Genomic DNA, 17441 nt, shown 5'->3' on the forward strand with positions numbered 1-17441 from the left:
ACAGTCAGATAAGCTGAGGGTGAGTATACTTGGCTCTCAGATGGAGAAAAAGCAGCACCCAGAAAACTCAGTGTGTTTTACTGCCTACACTTGAACAGGGAGGTTGAGTTATTGTATGCAGATAAACAGGAGGCAGGGCTTATGGTATAGAGCTAGATCAAGGAGACAAATTCAACTAATGTGAGTAGAAGTAAGGAAGCAGTCTTCAAAGGTAAACATTTGTAGTGGGGGATGATAAGCTATGGTGGGCATCTTTTGCACAAACTATTACTACTAACATTTCAACTACAGGAAGGCCTTGCTGATTCTCTGAGCCTCACCCTGGGGAAAAGCCTTTGCCTTCCCACAGGTCTGAAGCTGTGGTCCTAGACACTGCCGTGACCCTGTCAAAGCCACACTCAGGAGTACACAGTTGCAGAGATTCCTCTAGTCTCCACAAAGCAGTGCCATTATCTTTATCACTACAGTTTAGAAATTGGTAGGTGATGGGGGACTGTCCATTATTTTAGTCTTGACAAAGCATAAGCTGCTTCTCAGGCTCTCACCAAAGCAAACCTATCTATCATGCTCTGGTTGTTAGAAAAAACACCTCCATCACCATCTGCAGTACATTTTCCAGCACGGATCAGAAAAAGTTACTATCACAATGTGTGTTTTACTTTAAGGAAAAGTAACTTTGAGAAACCAGACAGTAGTTGATCTGGTGAGACATGAAGAGTTTCCATATTGCCTCATCATAGAAATAAAATGCTAAAGGAAAACAAATGTTTGCACAGGAAAAGGGAGGGTCTGATTTACTAACCCTGAACTTAACCCTACCCTCTAACCCTACCCCTCTAATCCTACCCTTCTAACCCTAACCCTAAACCCTAACCCTAACCCAAGCACAACCCTAACCCTAACCCTAACCCTAACCCTAACCCTAACCCTAACCTTAACCTTAACTGCTTGCCAACAAGTTAGACTTCTCCATAGAATGGTAGACTAGAAACAGCCATTCTATGATCCAGGGTAGAAGAATCAGAAGAAAAGATGAGTTTCAGAAAGTCCCAAAGGCTGTGATAGGATAGCTAAAAAAAAATGTGGGGTGGAACATGGAACAGAAGGAAGCCAAGCAGAACACAGATCTAGCTGAATGGCTGGAAGGCTCAGGGAGGGAAAGCAAGCTGTTCTCAAAATGCAAGCCAGGTAGCCATGATGAAAAGAAACAGACCAGCAAGCCTACCCTCAGGAGAACCATACAACCAGTTGAAGGATTTACTGACAACCCTGATTCCTCCAGCATATGGTTTACTGGTGGAGAAGGATTCCTGTGGTTCTTTCAATAAGAAACACCCCTGTAGTCTCATGTATTTGAATGCTTAGTCATCAGTGAGTGACCCTATTTGAGGACTAGAAGGCATGGCCTTGTTACAGTAGGTGTTGCCTTGTTGGAGGTATTGAGGATTCAAAAGTCCATGCCAAGCCAGATCTCTCTCTCCCTGCTTCCTATAGACCAGGATATAGAAAACTCAGCTACTGGTTCAGTACCTCAACTACTAGTATATCTCCATGGTCCCTGCTATGATAATGGACCAAGCCTCTGAAACTGTAGACCCCAATTAATTTCTTTGTAAGAGTTGCCTTTGTCGTGGTATATCTTCACAGCAACTATGGCTGCACCAGTTAGAACAGTGATGAAAACAATCCCATGTAGTCATCCGTGTTGCATGGCGGTCAGGGGTCTGGCACCATCTTGAGAGGAAACCTGTCTTTTTTTTTTTTTTTTTTTAAACAGTACAGTTGTTATTCCCCTCCCAGTATACCATATGAGAGTTCCTCATCTCATTCTTCCTCCCCCACCTCCAAGAGATTGTCCCACACCCCCACAACTCCCACACACCTTGCCAGACCTCCCCTGTTCCTGGGACCCTCAAGGGTTAGGTACATCTTCTCTCACTGAGGCCAGAAAAGGCAGTCCTCTGCTATATATGCCCGGGGGCCTCAGAGCAGCTAGTGTATGCTGCCTGGTTGGTGTGCCAGTGTCTGAGAGATCTCAGGGACCCAGGTTAATTGAGACTGCTGGTCTTCCTATTAGGTTTCCCTCCTCCTCAACTTCTTCCAGCCTTTCCCTAAAACCTGGCTTTTAAAATTGAGTTATCCTGTGTCCCTGAGAATAGGGAACAATGACAGGCTTGAATTGAACTTGCCCTAGCTGGCATGGAGAGGGGAGGGGAGAAGTGGAGGAAACAATTCTGGGGATCAGTTTTAGAAAGCAAAAGGGCCTCTAGCCTTGACTTGGCCACTAGCCACTTTGCCCTTTGACAGAGCAAAGACTTGGCTCTGTCATTGAAGGGCTTAAAAGGTGGCTCTACACTTGGTGGTACTGGTAGTGTTGTAGATAAAACTGTAAGCAAATGTTCTGGAGTGGAGAGGGTTGCCAATCTCCTCCCGTAGAGCTGAGAGAATCTTAGGAGGTATGGAGTTTTTCTGGGCAACCTAGATGAGCCAAAAGTATTCAGGTTCCCAACAAGAGGACACAGGTCTAAGCCAAGAAGGGGGTCTTCCTCCAGAGAAAGCCAAGGGAACTGGTGCAGCCACAGTTGCCTCTGGAAGAAGGAGCAACACAGCATTGGTATGCAGTCTGATGGGCTGTGAGCCTGCATGAAGTTGTGTGTCATCTCAGAAGCAGTGACTGCAATCTCAAGACTCCAACAAACAAAACTGACAGAAACACAAAAGGAGACACACAGTAAGATACAGTCAGATAAACACAGAATAAAGATAACCAAGGTCAGCCACCATATATATTCATACACTTAGACCAGGGGAGTCCAGTAAGGTTTCACATGAATACCACACAGGATCTAAGGTCACATCTGACTGGCCTCCCATCTTGTGTCCTAACTAGATGCCCTCCTGCAGATCAAATTTATCCCCAGAAGTACTCAGATCAGATGAATTTTGAGGTACCTCCAGAGTGCATTGTAGTGATCAGTCTGAGATGATTTTCCCAGGGTCTTGGAACATCACAGGGTATCCACTCCCTAGGAGTCTTCTCCAACTTATGCTCTTTTCCCCACTTCTGGGGTCCCAAAACCCCTAAGTATTAGGGTCCAGTCTCTGCAGATCTCACTGCAGCCTCTAAAATGTTACTGGGTGCCCACCAGAAACAACCACTCAAACCCAGTTATAGCCATTTGAAAGTCTTTATTCTAGCCAGCTGGGACTACACTCAAGCATTTGGAACAGAAGTATGATGCTGAACATTTAGAGGAGGGGCATTCTAAAAACAAAAACCACATCCTGGTATCTCACTCGGCAGCTACAGGAGGAAGTTTTGTACAAGTAGCCAGTTTAACAGAAGCAAAGTTAGCTGCAGCACAAGAGAGTTGAAGAATTTTCCATGAGACTTCCCATCAAGGAGATCAAATTCTAGCTAAACCTAAAATGGCCTCAACAACAATACAAGATGGAGGAATCTCTGCACTGTCTTGTCCTGTCACAGTAGGAAAATATGAATTCTCTCTTTGGAGTTCTTAGTCTCGTTAGTAAAATAATTTAAAACACAGACTCATAAGGAAGCTCAAAGATAATTTTATCAGAGCTTAAGACAAAAACAAGCCAGGCAAAGTTTAAATCTCAGAAGCTGCCCAAGAGAGAAGAAGGGAGAGAGAGAAAGAGATGGAGGACATGTAAGAGAGAATGTCATGTCTTTTTCAATGGAGTAAGCCAACATCTACTGGTACAGGGAGGGGCGCTTCAGAGACCAGATAGGGAAAGCCCAGGCCATCAGGAAAAGCATGCTTTGGCCATCTACACAAAAAGGGGGAAGTTGGACTTTCTGGATAACTGAGAAAACTGGGCAGTCTCTGAAGTATTCTTGGAGGAATTTTTGTCAGCATCTGCATGAAGGAGAGGTCTCCTGGGAGTATAAATCTCAATAAGGACATAATATCCTTTAGCATAGTTTCTGGTGAATCAAGTTTTCTGGTGCTTGATTGGTCCAGCTGGCTTAAGGAAAAGACAATAGAATGTATTGCTTTGAGGAAGCTTAGAATGGCTCCACCCAGAGCCTGAGGTAGAATTTAGATTCTGCCCTTGAACCAAAGGAAGTTAGCTTTCTCTTAATGGGCCTCAACAAAGCCCTAGTATTTCCCTCTCATAAGATAGTAATTTAGACCCTAAAGTGGGGGAGAGCTGATGTTTACTTTTCTATTGTTACCAAGGAAACAGCAGGTGAAATTCAAAATCCATCATGGAAGGTAGGGGTAGGGGTTCACCCTCAATGTTCTCCAAATCTATTGATCTCTGAAATAGTCCCACATCAGAGTTGAAACCCTAAAACCACTTAGAAACCAGTCAAAGGACCAAAGCCCCTAAGTGCTTCTAAAACTTCTGCTTTCAGGATAGAATAAATGGTGTTTCTAGTTCTGTCCAAAGGTATAAATCAAGGCCCTTATCCCTAAATTACTTGGCCATTTCTATCTCTTATCTTCATCCTTCCTCCTTCTGAAGAGAATTTCAACTGCCATTAGAGAATTTGAGTAATGAAAGATCTAGCTTCTTCCAGATGTTATATATTTGGGGTATCTTCCAGTGGACCTATCTAGGGGACCTCAAGTGTGCACCAGTGCTTTTATTTGTATAACAATCAGGTGTCATGAAGAAAGAAAGCACTTGAACTTCATAGAGATCTGAAAAAGAAGGAGTAGAAGCAAGAGGAGCGAGTGAGAGAGATAAATACTGAGTAAATTAGAGAGTCCAGAGTCTTGGTTCCCGCTCTTTAAACTTTCAGGGGTCGAAGGCCAACCATGGGGTAGATTTCAGCATCTTAAATGACCTCAGAGGCTGTTAATCCCAATAACAATGGCAGTTATTGGGTTACCTGATAAATTGAAAATAACTCTAGAATTTAAGAACTGGCTAAAGCAAAAGGGAACCCTACTAAAACCTTTCCTACAGCATGAAAACAGGCTCTAAAAATTGTAAGAAGCTGTTAGTGGTTTATTTCTAGAAATGCAGACTTAACCACTATCTCACTCCCCATACACCTTAATTTGCACTTCATAACACCTTTAGAGGAAGAAAGATAAAGATTATTTTAACCAAATATGTTTCAGAAATGTTTAAGTATTACACAAACAGTGAAGGACTATCGAGTTACGAGACCCAACTTCTCTGAAAATAATTTAAAAAGCAGTTCAGAAAGTCAGAAAGTCGGACAGCTAAGGAGATAACTATAAGCTATCATGCTAGGACCTTATTTGGATCCTAAATTGTATCCTGAATAATATTTGGAAAAAAAAAAAAAAAAACTAAAGTCCAAAGAAAGTCAGTACAGCCTTTGGAGGCAGGTTTTTCTTGGGGGTCATTTACTGAAGATTGAGGAAATGGCCTGAGGTTAATTAACACTTTCAGTTGCCTCATAGAATTAGAGATCTAAATTTAGTAGCACTGTCTCATTCTCCAAACTTTACTCTGAAGCACAAAGAACTGATCTTCCATGTAAGAATGAATGGAAAAAATGGAGAGCTCTTCAGAGGCTTAGAGCACATGTGCTCTTATGGAGGACCCAGGTGTGGTTCCCAGCACCCCCATGACAGCTTACAACCATCTATGACTCCAAATCCCAGGGGAGCACATGCTACCTTCCTTTTTTTCTTTTACTTATGAGAATGTGATATAATTACATCATCTCTCCCTTTCTTTTCTCCCTCTAAACAAACCTATATACACTTATGATTTTCTTCCAAATTCATGCCCTCTTTTTTCAATAACTATGCACACACGTATATATATTCTAAATAAAACCTACTCAGTATAATGTTGCTCCTATATATGTTTTCAGAACATTTAGTATTGGAGAAGGATTAGTGTGCTCTTCCTTAGAGAAGACTTTTTCCTCCCTCTCACACCATCACTCAGCTGCCTGGAGTTCTTTTTGTAAGGTTGAGGCCTTGTGGCTTTTCTCTGTTAACACCTGTCCATTGATGCTATTCTTGTTCAGCTCATATTTAGGTAGTCATGTTGGTGAGTCTTGCTGGACGTAGCTTCTGACATTTCTAGGAGACCTAATCTTAGACCAAACTCCCTGATCTTCTGGATCTTACAATCATTCTGTCTCCTATTCTTCAATGTGCCCTGAGCCTTAGGTGCAGAAATGTTTTGTAGATGTATCCATTGAGACTGAGCTCCACAACTCTCTACTTTGAGAGTTATGGCTATGATTTTCTATAATGGTCTCCATCTGTTGCAAAGAGCATTTTTTTTTTTCTTGTGACCTCCTTTGGTACCAGACATGCATATTGTGCACATACATACATCCAGGCAGGCAAGACACTCATACATATAAAATAAGTAAATCCAACCTTAAATAAGAATGAACTGATATAATAAGGTTGGTGCTACAGACTCAGCCCAGCTTAGAATCATGATTAAGTTCAGGTGATCCTGTTCCCTGATGTATCAGAATTCTCAAGATCATGATGGCTTCACACATCTGGCAGACACAAAAATAATCCTCTTTGAGAAAAAAATAACCTCATATTCCTTTACAAGTCATATTGAAAACACATTGTCCCCTATATTAAAAATGATCATGTACACTAGGAATATAAATATCACAAAGAAAGGCACTATGAAAATGTTGTTTTTGTTGTTGTTGCCAATTAATCTCTTCTCTAGTTGACCCAGCAAAGGCAACGCATTCCTCGATACCCACCCCAATGTTCTGGGTTCCCAAATGAAAGAAACACACATGCAGCCCTATATTTTAATATGCCTTAAACAGCTCAATTACTGGGCCAGTATCAAACCTCCATGTAACTAACACTTTCTCTCCAATATTCTTGAGTTATTACTTACTAAAATCTATATTCCTTCGTTGTTGCCCTATACCGGGATGGGAAGTGGGGGAAGGGGGCCGACGGGGCCAGTCTTCCCCAGCTCTTACATTTTGACTGTCTCTCTGTACTGCCTTCTCAGGAATGGTAGCTGCTCCTTTCTCAGCATGGCAGCTATATATTCTTCCCTCTCTCTCTGGGCCCCTTGCCCAGGAATCATAAAAGTCCTTCCTCTGTCTCCCTGGCAAGCCACTGGCTGCTGGCAACTTTTTTTTAACCAATCAAAACCAACTGGGGGCAGGGTACCTCACAGTCTTATGTGCAGAAGTACAGATTTCTGTGTAATTTTGGAGATCAAATTAACATAAGTAGCATTAGACCAAATCCATAACAAAATGTGATGATAGAGATTGTGTATGTTGAAGTTTTGCACATATCCTCGATGTAATATATAATTATCTTCTGTATGAATGAAGAAATGAAAGTAAACTGATTAAATCCTCACAACTCTGTGTGTTTAAAATGGTATGTCCCAGGAAATCTAAATTTCCAGAAAAAGAAGAGGATTGGCCAGACAATAGTAAGAATATCATTGAAGAACCAAAAGCTATAAAAGCATGTAAGATCGACAAATAGAATCTATAGAAACAAACAAAGAATTCACTAACCTTCATAGTCACACTACAGATAAAATTAGTAAGAGAGCTCAAGAGATAATACCTAGAAAGAAGGTAAAAATGAACAGGTAAGAATTGGAGCATAAAATACATGTAATTTGAATTCAAAAGAGGAAGTGAGAGAAAGTGGTTTGTTATTATTTAAAATGTTAGTAGCTGTGAACAGATTAAAGGTATCAAGCCATCAGTTTAAAAAGAACCAGATGAACTATAACTGGGATAGAATTGTAAGACCTCAAGGTAAAACAGAAAACTAAGGAAGTAAGAAAACTTGTCAGAGAAACAGAAGTAGTTGCTGTCTACAGAGTGATGTTTTGACTTCTAACTTCCAAACAGAAAGAGTAAGATCTAAACCCAATAGAAAAATATACCTGAAGAAACAAAAAAGAAAAATCTCCAGGACATTGGTAGTATACAATCAGCCACCTAAACCTGAAACTAATAAGATGACAGAGAATAATGACGATAGCAAGTTAAGCCACCATTAAGTAGGCCTGCATCACAAATAAGAAACAATGCATTCCACAAACTGTGCAGAGCAGATAAAGTCCTGAGTGAATTCGTATTGACGTGAGCACATCTATGTCTAGGGCCTCAGTGTCAAAGACTACCAGGTCAGGACCAGAGAAATGGCAACCAAGTCTTCCACTGTTATGTATATGGATAATGACAAGGTGTGCAGAAAATACAGACAGCAGTCTCCGGATGGTTATAGCCTGAATCTGCTCCTCTGTAGAGACCTCCTACTGAGATTAGCTAAACCTGCCTCCTCATTCAGCTGCATGCAATAAACCTGCCTCTTCCATTCATACAGATGAAACACACACACACACTAGAGTTCCCAGGCTTCTGGTGCATCTCCATGACAGTGTTAAAAATCTTTCTCTCAGAATAAGTTTATATCTGAATTAAGAAATGCTAAATAAGTCTGAGACCTGGCTAGACCTGGGAATAGAGGAAAGGAGAAGGAAAGAACCACAGAGACTGGCATCTCAGGAAGGTACCACTTTGGAGGTAAGTGGTACCACTTTTCTGAAAGCAATAGTTGTATTTTATAGTCTCGGTGGTCATGGGAAATAAGAAATGTTTAGCAGTGAAAATTAAAGGCCTTCAGAAAGAAAAAAAAAACACTCTCAAATTCGGAAAACATGAAAACTGTTTCCAGAAAGGGCACCATTTTAAAATTATACTTTATTATAAAATCAAGAGTGTTCTTAAGATACATAATAAGTCACTTAAAGCAATCATTACCTGCCTACTCTTGTTGCTGGGTTTTTTTTCCTTTTTTTCATAAAAGAAGGGGTAAAAAAGATTATTCCAGAGCTGGAGGGATGGCTGTGTGGTTGAGAGCACTTGTACCAGAGTGTGATTCCCAACATTCACATCAGATACTAATGACTACCTATAACTCCAGCTCCAGGGGCTCCAGTATCTTCTTCTGAACTCTATCAGTACCTTGAATGCTTGTGATATATATACATACACACAAGCACATATATTTATACAATAACAATAAATGACTAAATAATTAGAAATAATTCCCCAAACCAAGCATGTCGGATCACATCTGCATTTCTAATGCTTAGGAAGCTCAGGCAGGAATATTAAGTCTCTAGCCAATCTGGGCTACACAATAAGCTTTATGCCAAAATGGGCTATAGGATGAGACTCTATGTCACCCCTCTCCAGGAAGCAATATTCCAAAATACACAGAGAATATAGTAATAGCAGTAGTGGTACTAGAATAGCATACAGTATCCAGACAAGTTGGCACTATGAGAAAACACAAGGCATACAGAAAACCAAACAGGAGCATAAAATAAATTAAGTATGTCCTATTATAGATCAAACACTAAACATTAAAAAAAATAAAGTATATTGAATGTTTCAAGAGAGAAGACACAATTGATATATAAAGGCAGACCCATCAGAATAATGTCTGATTTTAAAAATTAGTGAGAAAGGCATGCAAGAGTGTCTTTCAGGTTCCAAAGATTATAATTGCCAGCCCAGACTGCTATGTGACATAACATAAGCAGGTACAGAAAGTTTCCATGGGAAAGGCAGGCTAGAACAATGTTCTATGCCTGCACTATGGAAGATACTGGAATGAAAACTTCAAATGGGACAAAATGCTAAACACATCTAAGAAGCTTCAGAAAAAGCATTAAAGATGCTGAGATCTTTGTTAAGCAAATGAAGACCAAGAAATCTTGACAACATCAAGAAAACGGGAGGAATTAATGCATATTTTTCATTGATAACTCTGACCATCTATCAATAGACTCAATGGCCTACTCAAAAGATGCTGATGAGCAGATTGGATCAGCTTTGTGCTGCCATCAAGTAACACTCTTCATAACTAAAGACAGGGTGAAACAATCGGCAAAGTTATTCTAATAAAATGAAGTCGTTATTCTACTATCTTCAATGGACACAGTTCAAATAAAATAAGCTTACTTCATTCAAATCAAGGGAACAGTCCCTCAATAGAACATTGCCATTCTATGTGTGTGTATATATATATATATATATATATATATATATATATAATACAATATATAAATATATATATTTAGAATGGGCAAAATATTGCATATATCTGTGTTATAGATAGATAGATAGATAGATAGATAGATAGATAGATAGTATTGGGTATATCTGTGTTCAGTATATATATTGAACACAGATATACCCAATACTTTAAAACAAATACTACTAGAGTTAAAGTCACAAATTAACATAGCATAGTAATAGTAGGTGTGACTTCAACATCCTACTGTCACAGACCATACATGCAAAAAATTAATTGAGAAATACTAGAGCTAACTGACACTATAAATCAAATGGACTTAACACATATTTAATGAAGATGTCAATCATTCACTACTGAATATACATCCCTCGAAGTAGTTCATGGGGTGTTTTCTCGAACTGATCACATACTAGGCTATGACAGTCTAAATAAATGTAGGAAAATGTTAATAACTTCCTGTATTCTCTCTGATCACAATAGGATTATAAAGGTAGAGCTCAATAACAAGAAAAAAAGCCAAACCTAGGGAGACTAACAACACTGTTGAGTAATAACTGAAATCCAAGAAACTTAAAAGTTCCTGTAATCAAAGGAAAATGAAATTATATCTATTAAAGCCTATGACATAGGAAGGCAGTGCTGTGGTTGCCTCCTCTTACCCACAATGCACATGGAAGACAACCCCGCCCCCCAGCTAGAACTTGAGTCACCTCAGAGGTTACAACCTAAAGAATCTCAAGAGTGTAGAGAAACTGCCTAGAGCACAGAAGATAAAGTGAAGTGTTGAAGTTTGGTCATGTTGTCTATTGTAATTCTAAGTGTGGCCCGGAGTCTGCTTGCAGACCCGAGTGTGACTCTGCCCCAAGTTATTTCTGATAGGTAAATAATGATGCCAACAGCCAGTAGCTGGGCAGAAGAGACATAGGTGGGGTTTAGGGTTCCTGACTTTGAGGGTCAGAGGAGAACTACGAGGGGGGAAAAGAAGAAGCCACCACGGGTTAAGTGAGCCATAAAAATATGGCCCTGTCTTTTGTTTCATAATTCTGGTATAAGATGAAATCTCAAAATAGTTTTAATTCTTATTGCTCTGATGGCCAAGGATAAACATTTTTTAAAAACATTCTTTCGGATTTTAATTTTCTCTGAGAACTCTATTAAATTCTGTAGCCCATTGTTTAATTGAGGTTTTGTCTTCCTGACATTCAGATTTTTTAGTACCTTGTATATTGTACATAATAACCCTCTGCCAGATTTGTAATTGGCAAAGACAGTTCCCATCATTATATAGGTTTCTTCTTCAGTTAACAGTTGCCTTTTGCAGTAGAGAGACTTTTTTTTTATTTCAAGTGATCCTATTTCTTAATAGTTGGTCTTGATTTGAGGTTGACCAGAGTCCTATTCAGAGAGCCCTACTGTTTCTATATCATGAAGTTTACTCCTTACTCTTTGTTCTAAATGTTTAGAAGTTCAAGGTCTGCCATGGAGATCTTTGACCTATTATGCATAATAAGGTAGAAGGATCAAGTTTTATTCTACAAGTTAAATCACATTTTCCCAACATAATCCATTATTTATATCTACAATATTTGTTTTTTTAACACTGCTATAGGTGTGTGAACTTATATCAATACCCTTAGTTCTAATTCACATTTTTGAGATTGAGGAGGGAGAGGGGGGCATGGGACAAATTAAAGAAAAGAGACCAAGGGTGGGAAATTATGTAAAGACAGAACACATTAATGAAAACAATTTAACTATTACTCCATGTCTCAAAGTGCTTCCTTATAGAATACAGCATTTTACCATTCTTTAGAGCATCCTGTATCCTTCTGTCAAAATGGTTTTATCTAGGAGGAAACTGCTACACATCATGTGCAAATAAACATACTTTGACTTCTTATTTCCCTATTTTTATCCATTTTTCCTTATCTTATTGCTTCAGCTAAGATGTCAATCACTATATTAAACAGGAGTAGAACAAGCAGCCACACTTGTCTTGTCCCTGATGTTTGTTAAAATGATTCACATTTTTTCCTTGTTTAGTATGATGTTGGTAGAGAGCTTGTTGTGTGATATCTTCTTTAGGTTGAGATATAGGCCCTAGATACTCCAGAACTTTTATCCTGAAAGGATGTTGAATTTTATCATCAGAGGCCTTTTCTGCGTCTAAGAGATGATACTGTGATTTCTAACCTTGAGTCTCTTTATGTGGTGGACTACATTTTTATTGGTCTCTATTTGTTGAACCATCCCTGCATCTCTGTGATGAAGCTGAATTATCAAGGTAGATAGTCCTTTATTGTGTACTTTTGAAGTCTATTAGCAATTATTTTATTGGGAATTTCTGTTTATAAATTCACTGGTGAGACTGGTCTATGTTTCTCTTTCTATGGTTGGGTCTTTGTCAGATTTTCACTCTCAGTGTAACACTGGCTCCATGAAATGAATGTGAAGGCTTTTTCTGTTTTACAGTACAAATTGATGAGTGCTGGTATTATGGCTTCTTTGGACGTCAGGTAGAGTTCTATGCTGAATCTGTATGTACCTGGACTCTTTTCAGTTAGAAGACACTGCCTCTCTTTCATTTGTTATTGCTCTCTTGCTCTCTTTAAATTCTTTACTTCACCTTGACTCTGAAGGGAAGGTAGATGCTTCTCCTGCTTCTGGCTCCAGGCCCCTGTCATGTAGCTACAGCCTCCCATAAAGAGAAGTGTAGCCATCAGTTACATAGGGGCAGCCCCCAAGCCCCTATCTCAGACCAAGCCAATGGGAAGCACCCACTGTCAGACCCCAACCTACCCCAAAACTGTATACAAGATCGTATCTGGAAGCAATAAAGGTGTGTGAGAATTACTCCATCATCGGAGAGCATCTGTCATAAGAGCTGTAACACTGCCTGGGAAGAGAAGGTTCTCCCAAAGCTTTTGCCACCAGAAGCTCCCGTGCACTACGCTTGATGGCTAGCCAGCCCCTCACTGGCTCAGCGCCCAGCGGAGCCAGTGCAGCATTTCAGAGCAACAGTGGCAGCTGGAGCTGCAGTGTCAGAGCAGTGTCAGAAGCAGTAGTGGCAGCAGCAGAGGTGATGGAGGCAATTCCTCCATCTGCATGTGTCCTTTCCCCTTCGATTGAACCCTCCCACCAGGTCGGGCCAGAGATCTCCATGCTTAGCCTCCTCCAATACACAGACCAGCACCTCTGCCTCCTCCTATGTGCTGAGATTAAAGATGTATACACTTCCATTGCTATGTTAGAACACAGATTTTTTGAAAGTAAATCTTTATAATTCTCTAGATCTCAGTGACTGTTGAAATGTCTCCCGTTTCATGGCTGCTTTTATTAATTTGAGTCTTCTTTTGATTTATTTGGATAAAGATTTGTTGGTTAAATCTTCTTCCTCTTTTACTTTGTATTTTTATGTTTTAAATTTAAAATTCCAGTTAGTCCATTTCTTTCCGTGGTGGCATAAGTCCTAGTAAAGTTGAAGAAGCATCTCTTTCCTTGGAAGTACTGGCTTTTAGGGCCAGAGACTCTGTCTCCAGTTTTCATGGGAGGGTTAGGTATTCAGATGAGCTAGCTTGGGCCTCCTACCTGCCTCTGAATCTTTCACTGTGAGTCTGGAACTCTTCACAGGCTCATCACATGTCTAACCCAGAGTTAGTTCAGTCCACAGTCTGGCTTAGTAGCTTCCTCTCAAGCCACTGAACGATGTGGAATTCCTCTAGAACCGTAGGCCTCACTCCCATCTCGTCATAGTCCACTCTCTGGGCCAACAGGCCCCCCTGGAGCTGCTGGGATATGGGAACTTTCCACAAACCTATAGATCTAACCCTTGATCCTACTTTCTAAGCAACAAAATTAAAGCTTTATATTTTCAATGTTTTTCAAATTAAACATACATACATACATATGTGTGTGTTTGTGTGTGTGTGTTCATGTGTCTATGAGTGTATATGGGGTTCATGCATATATGAGTGTATATATGAACATTTCATGGATGTTCTGTGCCACAGGGAACACACGGCTATTAGAAGACAATATGTGGGACTCAGTTCTCTCATTTCACCTCACAAGGTCCAGGGATCAAATTCAGGTGACCAGGCTTCAGAGTAAGTGTCTTTCGCCAAGGAGGCATTCTACTGTGCCATATTTTCAGATTTAATTTCTAGTCTAACATTTCTCTAATGTTATTTTCAAGTCTCATCATTGGGAAGTCTTTTTCTTTTTTTAAAAAAAAAAAAATTTCTTTTCCTCTCAATGATATTCTTTTCACGTTCTTTTATTTTTATTATTTTTTTTGAAATATAATTTATTTATATAAGTACACTGTCACGCTCTTCAGATACACAGAAGAGGACACCAGATCCCATTACAGATGGTTGGGAGCCACCATGTGCTTGCTAGGAATTGAACTCAGGACCTCTGGTAGAGCAGTCAGTGCTCTTAACCACTGAGACATCTCTCCAGCCCCTATTATTTTTAATTTATCCTTATTTCTCCTCTACTCTCCCCTGCCCCTCCTCTTTCATTATCTCATTCATTTGCTACTTAAATGCATATCCTAAACAATTTAAAATTCCTAAATCACCCCAAGCTAGTTTTTCTATTTTATATTTTATATGTTTTATAATATTAATAATATATTATTAGATTTCAATTGATTGTGTTTTTCTATACCTTGCATAATTTGATATCATTATTGATGCTCCCAGTTTGCTGTTAGCAAGGCTGTTAACTAAAAATATACCCACATCGACCGAGAGTGATACACAAATCAAAAGATGTGCAGATCACAATGAAGAAACACAGGAATGTGAGAAAACTGAGCAACAGAACTCCTCCAACAAACTGCACTCAAAAACACTGAGGCCAAGTGCCGCAGTCTCTGACCTGCGGAGACAAGAACAACACGGACACCAAGACAGGTTCTCTAGCAGCTTCTGCAGCTTCTGCAGCTTCCGCAGCTTCCTTCTTTACTTGCAGCTCTTCTACTTACAGCTTTATTATTATTATTATTATTATTATTATTATTATTATTACGTATTTTCCTCAATTACATTTCCAATGCTATCCCAAAAGTCCCCCATACCCTCCCCCCCATGCATATGTATGTATGCATATGTATGTATGCATACATACATATATACATATATATGCATGTTTAAATTAATTAGGAGATAGATTTATATGTGCCTTGCTCATAAGCTCATTTGCTTCTGTTTGATTCCACCCCTCTTACCTTTTTGTCAGTATCGCTAATCAAGGAACCTTATAAGTTGCTGAAGAATGGAAATTTCTATATATGGACAAAGCATAAACAACTGTTAACATGTTGTCTAAGAACTCTTGTATCCAATCAATAGACCAAAGGCAAGACTACACAGGATTAAAGGAGGTAAGATAAAAAGTAAACTAAAGCCTCATCCACTGGAGCAATAGTGGTCTGATACTTATAGGTTAATTATCCGCATTTTGGCTGGTGGTGAGGCCTGTTTCGCCTGTTTCACAAAAAGTTTTATGCCTTGCACTATAAACCTGGAAGAAAAGCTCATATCTAGGGAAATCATAGACCCAAGTATAGGCCAGGATCCACAAATGAGGGAGAACATATGAGCTTTCTTGCTGGCTTGTTTCCTTTCTTTCTGAGTTTTGAGTGACTTCAGTTAATACTGTACATTCTCAGTCTGTCGATTTTTCTTAAAATTTCTAACGGAATAATATTCCATTTTGTATAGGTACCTACCACATTTTTATTATCTATTCATCTGTTGATGGGGATCTAATTTGTTTCTGTTTCCTTGCTACATTATAAATAGAGCAGCAATAAATAAGATTGTGCAGATATTGCCTTGGTGGGATATGGAGTTCTCTGGGTATATGCCCCGGAGTAAGTACATGAGTCATATGGCAGTTCTCTGCTTTTTTGAGGAAACTTTAAACTGATGTCCATGATTGTAATCATTTCCACTCACACAGGCAGGAAATGAGAATGTACCTTTCCCTGTATCCTCTCCAACAGTTATTGTCACATTTTTTGATAATAGACATTCTTCCCAAAATAAGGCGATATTTCATAGTCATTTTAATTTTCATTTCCATTATGATTAGAAAAAATGAACACTTTTTTAAAAAGTTATTGATTATTTGGGGTTTGCTCTTGGAAACTATCTGTTTAATGCATTATCCTATTTGTTGATTGAAATTTTTATTTCCTTGCCATCTAATTTCTTCCATTTCTTATATATTCTGGATATTAGCCTTAACACGAAGTATAAGAGGTAAGGATTTTCTCCCATTCTGTGGACTGTCTGCTCTTGTGATAAATTCCTTTGTTGTGCATATACATTCTAACTTTTATGTAATCCCATCTGTTGTCATTAGGATCTAGTCTGCCTGGCTGCATACCTGCCTTACTGCATAATGGGGTCCTCAGTCTGTGTTTTCCCAGAGTGGGAAACATTGGAATCTGGGACAATGGCTGCTGTTCCCAGTTCCCATTGTACCCAGGCACTGCTGGCTTACTGCTGGGAGGCAGAATGAGGGGTCTCTGGACTATGCTTCCCCTAAGGGCACCCACACACCAGGCAGAAAGGAGAAGGCAGAATCTATCATGGGGGTGGAACCTGGTTTGATTCCGAATGAGTGCCAAGAGTACAGAGGAGCTGGAAGAGAGAAGACCTTCTCTGGGAAATTTAAGCAAACCTCTTTATGATGAAGTCCCCCTACCCCACCCCACCCCCACCCTCAGGTGATCCTTGATGAAAAGACAGTCCTTGCTTGTTCAACTGTTTTATTTGATGGCAATGTGAATGTATATACCTTACTCAGGGTGAACCAGGGATGAAATATCTTTTGCAAAAAGGAATGCCCAGGAAGGGAAGCTCATTGGCTGAATCTTTGGGACCTAGCTAGATAACTTAATAGCATGGAGAACTCCAGGTTTTTATGCTACATGACTGCCATGGTTGACACTGAGTTGTTGTAGTTATATGTTCCAGAGCTGGTAGAGGTAGGCAGGGAGTGGCTCCACTCCTACCATTCTAAGTTCTGAGATTCCCCGGGTTATGACTCACTCAGCCTTCTATGTGTGTCACAGTCCACTTGAACCACACTAGTCCTGGGCTTTTGGAGTTTTGTTCAGAAAGTTCTTGCCTAACCCAGTGTCTAAAAGAGTAATTTCTATATTTACATCTATTAGCTCTAGTATTTCAGGTTTTAAACCAAATTTCGTCAAGTTGATTTTCTTTGTACAAGATAAAAGATATGAACCTAATTTCATCTTTTGTAAATAGATATCTAGTTTTCCAGCATTACTTTTTGAAAATAATTTTTACTGTGTTTTTACCTAGTTTGTCAAAATTTAGTTTCTAAATCAAGAAACCCTTCAAATATCCTAACTCCAGTTCC

General features: G+C 39.5%; 1 long non-coding RNA gene across 1 annotated transcript in view; it reads left to right on the top strand.

Annotated features, from left to right (window-relative positions):
- Nucleotides 1–8364: 8364 nt before the first annotated feature.
- Nucleotides 8365–17441, top strand: part of Gm20043 — a 37477-nt gene continuing 28400 nt past the window's right edge. The window contains exons 1-2 of the long non-coding RNA XR_105531.1: nt 8365–8515; nt 15285–15429. This is a non-coding gene — a long non-coding RNA (predicted gene, 20043). The remainder of the gene's footprint in view (nt 8516–15284; nt 15430–17441) is intronic.

This window comes from Mus musculus, chromosome 13 (assembly GCF_000001635.26).
Source record: "Mus musculus strain C57BL/6J chromosome 13, GRCm38.p6 C57BL/6J".
In the NCBI taxonomy this organism is placed as follows: Eukaryota; Metazoa; Chordata; class Mammalia; order Rodentia; family Muridae; genus Mus; species Mus musculus.